This window comes from Prunus dulcis, chromosome 1 (genome assembly GCF_902201215.1).
Source record: "Prunus dulcis chromosome 1, ALMONDv2, whole genome shotgun sequence".
Lineage (NCBI taxonomy): Eukaryota > Viridiplantae > Streptophyta > Magnoliopsida > Rosales > Rosaceae > Prunus > Prunus dulcis.
The window spans coordinates 8457328-8465367 of NC_047650.1; positions in this window are offsets into that span (position 1 = coordinate 8457328).

Below are 8040 nucleotides of genomic sequence, written 5' to 3' on the forward strand. Positions count from 1 at the left end.
TGGAAGCCTCTGAAGGAAGAGGACGGAAGCCTCTGAAGGAAGAGGACGGCGCTTCTTAAGCCTAGCCATGAGAGAGAGAGAGAATTGAAAGATCAAAAACTGATCTGCTTCGTTCAGTATGCATTCGTTTATATAATTAGAATGTGGGCCCCTTTATGTGGGCTCCACACCCAATAATTTACAACAAAAATGAATTAAAGGGAGGAAGGAAAGAAAGGCACAATAGGAAAAGGCCTGATGCGAAAAGGCGCGATAGGACACGTGGCCTAAGGGGATGTGCAGCAAACTCGTTTCTACGGTAAGCTTACTTTTTCTCTTCAATGGTTCAGATTTGAGATTGATCTGTATATAGTGTTCTCATTTGAACCACACTCGGGTGGGACTTGAGTGGGTTGATATAGCCCAGGTTGTCCCCTTCTATCATGCATGTCTCCTATATTCTTAATTTCCCTATTTATGAGTTTTGTCGTTACATTTAACTAAATTGTAACCTCTTAGCACTCATGTGCCAATTGGGCTTTTTTCAAATTATTTATTCTTAGTTTTTAATTAGTTAAATATATAACATATATAAATAGATAAAAATAAATTAAAAAGAAATTAAAAAGAAAACAAAAAAGAGATAAATTTGGTTATTAATGGAGAGAGAGGTATGTGGGTGAAGTGGGCGGTAACTACTTTTCCTTAATTACCTAGGATGGAATTTTTTTTTATTTTTAAATTTGTAATTTTGCAACCAAAAACAAAACTATTATACCCTCATTATATTAGATTGTGGTGTTTTAACATTTTTGTTTGCATGGGTATTTTTAGGGTTTTTAAATGTTTCACCGTTTGAGGCTTCTATAAAGATAGATATATATAGTATTATATACAGAGAACTTTAGTTGAGGGATTCCTAAAATACTCTTATTCGTATTTGAGGGCACTTTTGTACGACCAATTATCTAATTCTTAAAAAAGGGGTATTTGAATTCAAATTGAAGCTAGGGAGTACATCCGCTGAGTTGTCAATTTGTGTTACCCTCCATTTGGATGAGGAAAAATAACTCGTAATTTAGCTACAAGTTGGGAATTTAATAGGAGAAATTGACAATTTCTTTGTTTGGCAACTTAAGTGCAAAATTTATTAAATGACGCGCAGAAAAAATCGTGAAAATTGGGGTATCAAATTCCCAATTTTAATTTCCACCACAATAGGGCGTCATTTTACAATTTTCATAGTGCCATTTACAAAATTCGACATACATAAATCCAAACACTGAAATCTTTAATTGTCAGAAATTGAAATGATGGAAATCTAAATAACGTCATTTTAGAATTCTATGTAATTTTAAATTCATTCATCCAAACATAAGGTAATGGCATGTTTACTTACATGAAAGGGAATGAAAGGAATGAGAGTCATTCCCATTACTGACTACTCCTTTGTCTACTTGTATATTGGGAATGAAAAGTAATGCGGGACCCATATGTAATCATGACTTTGATTCCTAATATAGAGGCAATGGCATTCCGGGTGGAGGAGGTGGTATTGGGCATGGATGAATCGAAATGGACATTTTTCTACCCAAATTGCCCTCATATATTTTGTGAAAACACCAAAAAAAACAAGTTGATTCCATTTTCTTTGAACATAAATATATTTAACTTAATTCTATATATTTAGATATAATAGGAAGTATTCGACCCAAAAAAAGAAAGAAGATATACTAGGAAGTAATAATTAAACTTATAAAACATGGTTATAAAACATATATTAAATTGGATTTATTATTACTACATAAAAAAAGATTTTTTTTAAATTTTTATAAAACAAAAAAAAAAAAAAGAGAACTTTTGTCATTTGTTCAATCGAATTTTTTTTTAAACAAAAAATTTGTCATTTGAAAAATTGTGTAAGTAGTTGAACAATTTGAATTTCATTTGCAAGAGCATTTTGGTAATCAAACTTGTTTCGATTTCGATTTGTAAATCACTTGATTCATGCTTAACCTTATTCCTAAATACTCTAATTCCTATTTATCCCAATTCCTTATGAGTAAACATGTGGTTCGAGTGTGTTACAATTTATTTACTTAAAAGTACATCATTGAATTTTGGTGTTAATTTCAGTTTAGTACTTTAAACTCTTACTGGTAAGGTATGTTAGTCCTTGTACTCTCAATTTTAACGATTCCATGCCCTCATCTTTCCAATTTGTTTGAATTGGATTCCAGCGTCAACTTCACTGTCAATACATCCGTTAATTGCTTGCGTGTCATATGTGGGTCCCACGAGGTCCTTTCGATGTCAATTGAGGGGCATTTTCGCCCCTCTTTGAAAAAAAGAAGAAGAAGAAGACACGTGGCTGCATTTAATTAGGTTGAAATAAAAAATTTAAAAAGCAAAAATATCAATTTGATGGTTTAAAACAAGTCGAAGAAAGAACAAACCCTAAATCCAAAAATCTTTGAAACCTGATTCTCCAATTTTCAGCATCTATCTTTGTGAAATAAGGAGTTCTCCGATGAAGGAGGGTCATCGTTGCTTTTGCGGCGAGATAGTTAAATTGGAAACATCTTGGATCGCACTTAGATTCTTGAGTTGTCGCAAGGTTTGATTTTTTTATTTTTTTACTTTTTGCTTTGATGGTGAAATTTGTATGGCAGTTAATTGGATTTGTGAAATTTGATGGAGAAATATCTTCATGTGTAAGTGAATGGGTGTGGGTATTTTGACTAGTTTCATTCTGAAATGTGCGCACGATCAAAGATGATAATTTCTAGTTTGTTGAAAATGATAGATGTGGCTGAGGGTGAATTGAGGAGGTCTCGCAGCAAAGAGAGGCTACTCTGGGCATTTATCTTCTCTATTGGGATAGTTTTTGCATTTCTCTTGGTAGCTTCTGATGAGGAGAACGCTTCAACTAGAAAGAAGGCAACACTAGAATTGGCATGCTGTGTTTATTTTTGAGTTTTGTATCAAACTAACACTAGAGAAGGCCATTATGGGTTCATTTTGTAATCACAATTTGCATGAAATTATAGGTTATATGATCAGTGGTTAGTGTAATCAAAATTCCTTTTTGCTCACAATTCGCATGTACCAAACTAGTTTGTTGTATTGTTTGTATCAAAACTAACACTGGAAAAGGCTATCATGGGTTCAGTTTGTAATCACAATTCTCATGTAGTGTTGGGTTATATGATCAGTGGTTAGTGTAATCAAAATTCCCTTTTGCTCACAATTCGCATGTACCAAACTAGTTTTTTGTAAAACAAATTTATCAAACTTGTTTCATACAAAATTAGACTAAATAACATGTCAGCCAGTTTTCACATAAATTGAATGCATCCACATCCAACATTTGGTCTTAAAACAAAAGCACAAAGGAAAAATACCTATGAAACTGGTTCCAACCCAAAATGCCATGCAACATTGGAGGCAATACATAACAAAATTCATCCAACCGATAAAGCCATCCAACAAAATTCAACAATAACAAAAGCAAAATACCAATGAAACTGGTTCCAACCCAAAAAGTCATCCAACATTGGAGGCAATACATATAAAAATTCATCCAACCCATAAAGCCATGCAACAAAATTCAACCTATATAACAAAAGCAAAATATCTATGAAAACTGATTCCAACCCAAAAAGCCATCCAATAAAGTTCAACCCATATCCTACTGTCCATTTTGTGATTCTTGGACAGAAGCATAGTTACTACATGTTATCTTTGTGCGCTTCACCCTCTTCCTCACCAAGCCATTTTGATTGCTTGAATCAGTTGCTCTTGTTAAGTTATCTTCAACGTTCTTCTTGTCTCTCTTTTCCTGAGAATACAAAGATACAATCAATTTATGTAGAAGTATCCACTATGAAGCAACTGTGAAAAGAGACTTACCTTCAGCTTTCCAGCTCTTTGTTTTGCCTTTTTCTCTTATGAAGTTCTTCCTCTTCATCTCAGCTTCATAAGTCACTACAAGAAAAAAAGGCTAATGTGACGAAAACATTTCCTCACATTAGGCAAACTTTCCTAGCGATTATGTTAAAGTGACCATATTCTGGCGTCACAAGGGTCGTCACATTAGGCCCCTCACCCGATGTCAAATGTGACGACTATAACTCAGAGTCACATATAGGAAAATGTGACGAGGTATGAATTTGTCACTGTTTACAATATTTGACTTCTCATGTTTTTTCACATTGTTTCTTTTGTGACGTGTAACAATAGGTCACCTAATTCATTTTTTGATGACTGGCAAGTGGTCACATCATATCTAATATGACAACAGACAAGTTGTCACAATGTTCAATTTGTGAAGCTTTATAAATTGTCACTTTATTTAAATATGACATATAACAAATCGTCATATTGTATAATTTGTTATGCCAAAAAAAACTCATCACAATTCATAATACATGTGAATGATTTCATGACAATGATCCTAATAAATATAATACTCTGCATCAAGAATAAAAAAGCTTCATATCATAGATGAATAGTATCCAAAATAGCATATCCAAGTTAAGTATTTGCTTAATAGTATATCCAAGGTTCTAAACACGCTTAATATCCAAAATAACATAATGTAAACATGTAAATCTCATCCTAGGTTGTTGCCAACGGCATCAAAGCTGCACGCAACATATATTGTAATACTAATAACATATATTACTATTATTATTATTATTATTATTATTACATACACATATACTATAATGTACATATATACATGTATATACACATATACATGTATATATATATATTTATATAAACACATATATACATATATAATATACATAAATACATATAGATATATACACATATATTATTATTATAACATACTCATATACACATACATATTAATATTATAATAATAGCATACATGTATACATGTACATATGTAATATATATTATATTATATATTAATGTACATATATACACGTATATACATGTATATATATATAAACACATATATACATATATAATATATAAATACATATAGATATATACATGTATATTATTATTATAATATACCCATATACACATACATATTAATATTATAATAATAGCATACATGTATATATGTAATATATATATATATATAAGTATATATACATATATGTGTATATATATTATACCCATGTATGTATTATAATATACATATACACACGTATATACACATATACATTATATATTTATACTATATGTATATATATTATAATATACCTATATACACGTATATTATTATTATAACATACCCATATATATTATCTATTATAATATGCATATATATATATATATATATGTATATATGTATTATACCCATGTATATATTATAATATATAAATACTGACAGGACCCGACCCAATTTCCACTTTGGAATCCGAGTCGAATCCTGTGCGTGTCCGACATCTGGCGAATGTCGAGCATAAAAGACCTTTTTACCCTTCTCGTCTCAAATTCTTTTCAGATTTCCCTTAGACTTCTGCCGAAATTTCGGCAGAGTCTCCCCTGTATTTTGACCAATCCCAAAATTTTCCACATGTTAAACAATCAATAAATTCACACCAACTGCCAGAATATCTCGAATAACCCATCTCAACTCTAGTTTCACAGTTTCAACTAGATATCAGAGCATTTTCTAAGTTTCAGAGTTTCAAGGATTTTCTACAAAACTCTACCTTACGTGGTGACGCGGAAGCTTTGAATGGCCCGGTGGTGGATCCCGCGTACTTCTATGGCCTGGGGGCGAAAAACAAGTTGAAAAGATGAGTGGACAAAAATAATGTTCTTGAAAACAATTTTATAAACATAATAACCCCCATTTAAAATAAGAAGAAGTCTAAATTGAGGGTTTGTCTAGATTTCAATATAGAGTATTCAAATAAGCATGTAAAAACCTACTGATGACTGTGCTCGTATAACTGAACCAATATGTAAAGATATAAATGCACGAATATAAAAAAAAAAAACTGATATAAAATAACTGAAAGTCATACTTGAATAAAAGAAAACTCAAATCCTCTGAAAAATACCACCTATTTGTACCCCTGTCATGTCCGTCAATTCCCCTGGCAGGTCTCGGGCGCCACGCAGTCTACCCGAGCCGCAAACTGGCGAAATCAGGGGACTATGATCGCCTGATCCGCCGGCAGATTCCTCGATGACACCAAGTCAGCTCGAGTCGCTCTGGCAGGATGCAGGGGACCGTAGTCAGCTTGATCCGCAATCCTGGCAGGTCTCGGGGACACAGAGTCAGCCGAGCCGCAATCCTGGCAGGTCTCGGGACACCAAGTCTGCCGAGCCGCAAATCCTGGCACTCACGGTCCGAGCGTCCCCGAAACTCGTGAGGCAAAGTCAAGTGCACTGACATAAACTGAAATCGGACTGGATGTCCGTAGACATCGGTCCAACTGTGGGTAATCACCAAAGAAAATGGGTACGAGGTGGTTTTAAAATAAATTCCTTTAGAAAAATATCTTAGTAATAACTGTAAAGCTCAAGTTGTGCTGCGATCTCAACTGATTCCAACCTCGAACTCTGTTTCTATAACTGGTAAATAAGCAGCACAGACTTATAGAACTATTACTGTACTAATCATGTTCGGAACCACAATAAAGCTTACTCAAGATCAAATAAAGAAATTTATTCAAATAAACTCATTTATAAAACCTCATTTATATAAAATCAACATAAAATCACTTACGAAATCTTATTTATAGAAATCCTTTATATAACTCATTTATATAAAATAATTCATGAAAGAAAGTCCACTCACTGCTGGTCTGAGCTAGCTGGACCCTTCGAAGGTCCCTCCTGTGGGTTAGCTGGACTCTTGGTACCTTACTCGATCGATTTGGTGGAGAATTGAAGGAGAAATTCGAGCTGGAAGTTCGGGTGGATTCCGACGAACATCCGTCGAAAAACATGGTTTTCCGATCAGCTCCGGGCGGCCCAAGGGTGGAGGTCGGTCAGGTTTTGATGGCGAGAGGGAGGCGGACCCGATGGTACCCACGGCGGAGATCAGCTCGGTCTGTGCTGGCCGGGCCGTCGTCGAGAAGGTGAAGGGTCGCAATGACCGGGTGCGACGGGAGAGAAAGAGAGAAGAGCGAGAAAGTGACGGGGGAGAGGAGAGAGAAGGGATAAAAATCTGACTTTTTGGCCAAATTACTATTTTGCACTTCGCGGTATTTAGACCATATCTTCTTCGTTACAACTCCGATTCGGGTCTACTCGGTGTCTACGAACTCGTTTCGCCACGCCCTACGCAATGGCGCAGCGAAATTCCCAAATTCTTTCTCGATTAAAAAGTCAAATTTTCTCCCATTAAAATATGCGAGGGCAAACTTGTCTTTTTGCTAAAAGATATTTTCCTTACTTTTTAGATATTTTGTTTTGGGTTATTACAAATACACCTATATACACATATATTATATATATACGTATATATATATATATGTATATTATAATATATAATATATATACATATATTATACATTTATTATATATACATATGTATTTTATAATATATGTAATTTATATGTATATATACATACATATATAATATACATATATACACGTATATACTTGTATATTATTATTATAACATACCCATATATATATATTATATATTATAATATACATACATATATATATATATATAAATATATGTATATGTATTATACCCATGTATATTATAATATACATATATACACCTATATACAGTTATATATATGTATGTACGTTTATATTATTTAAAATATATAATAATATTATAATATACTTATATACATGTATACACACACACACACACACACACACACACACACATATATATATATACAGTCCCCTTCAGTTGACAGATCCCTCAAATAGTGTTATTTGAGGGATGGGGTGCTTAACCGTTGGATCTGTTTTAATGACCTTGTGTGGCTGAGATTGAATTACATCTTTTAACCCGTTTTCACACTCCTGACCCGCCACAAACTCCACTTACGCTTGGGAACGACATATGCTGGGAAACCTAATGTCTTTCTTCTTCCTCCA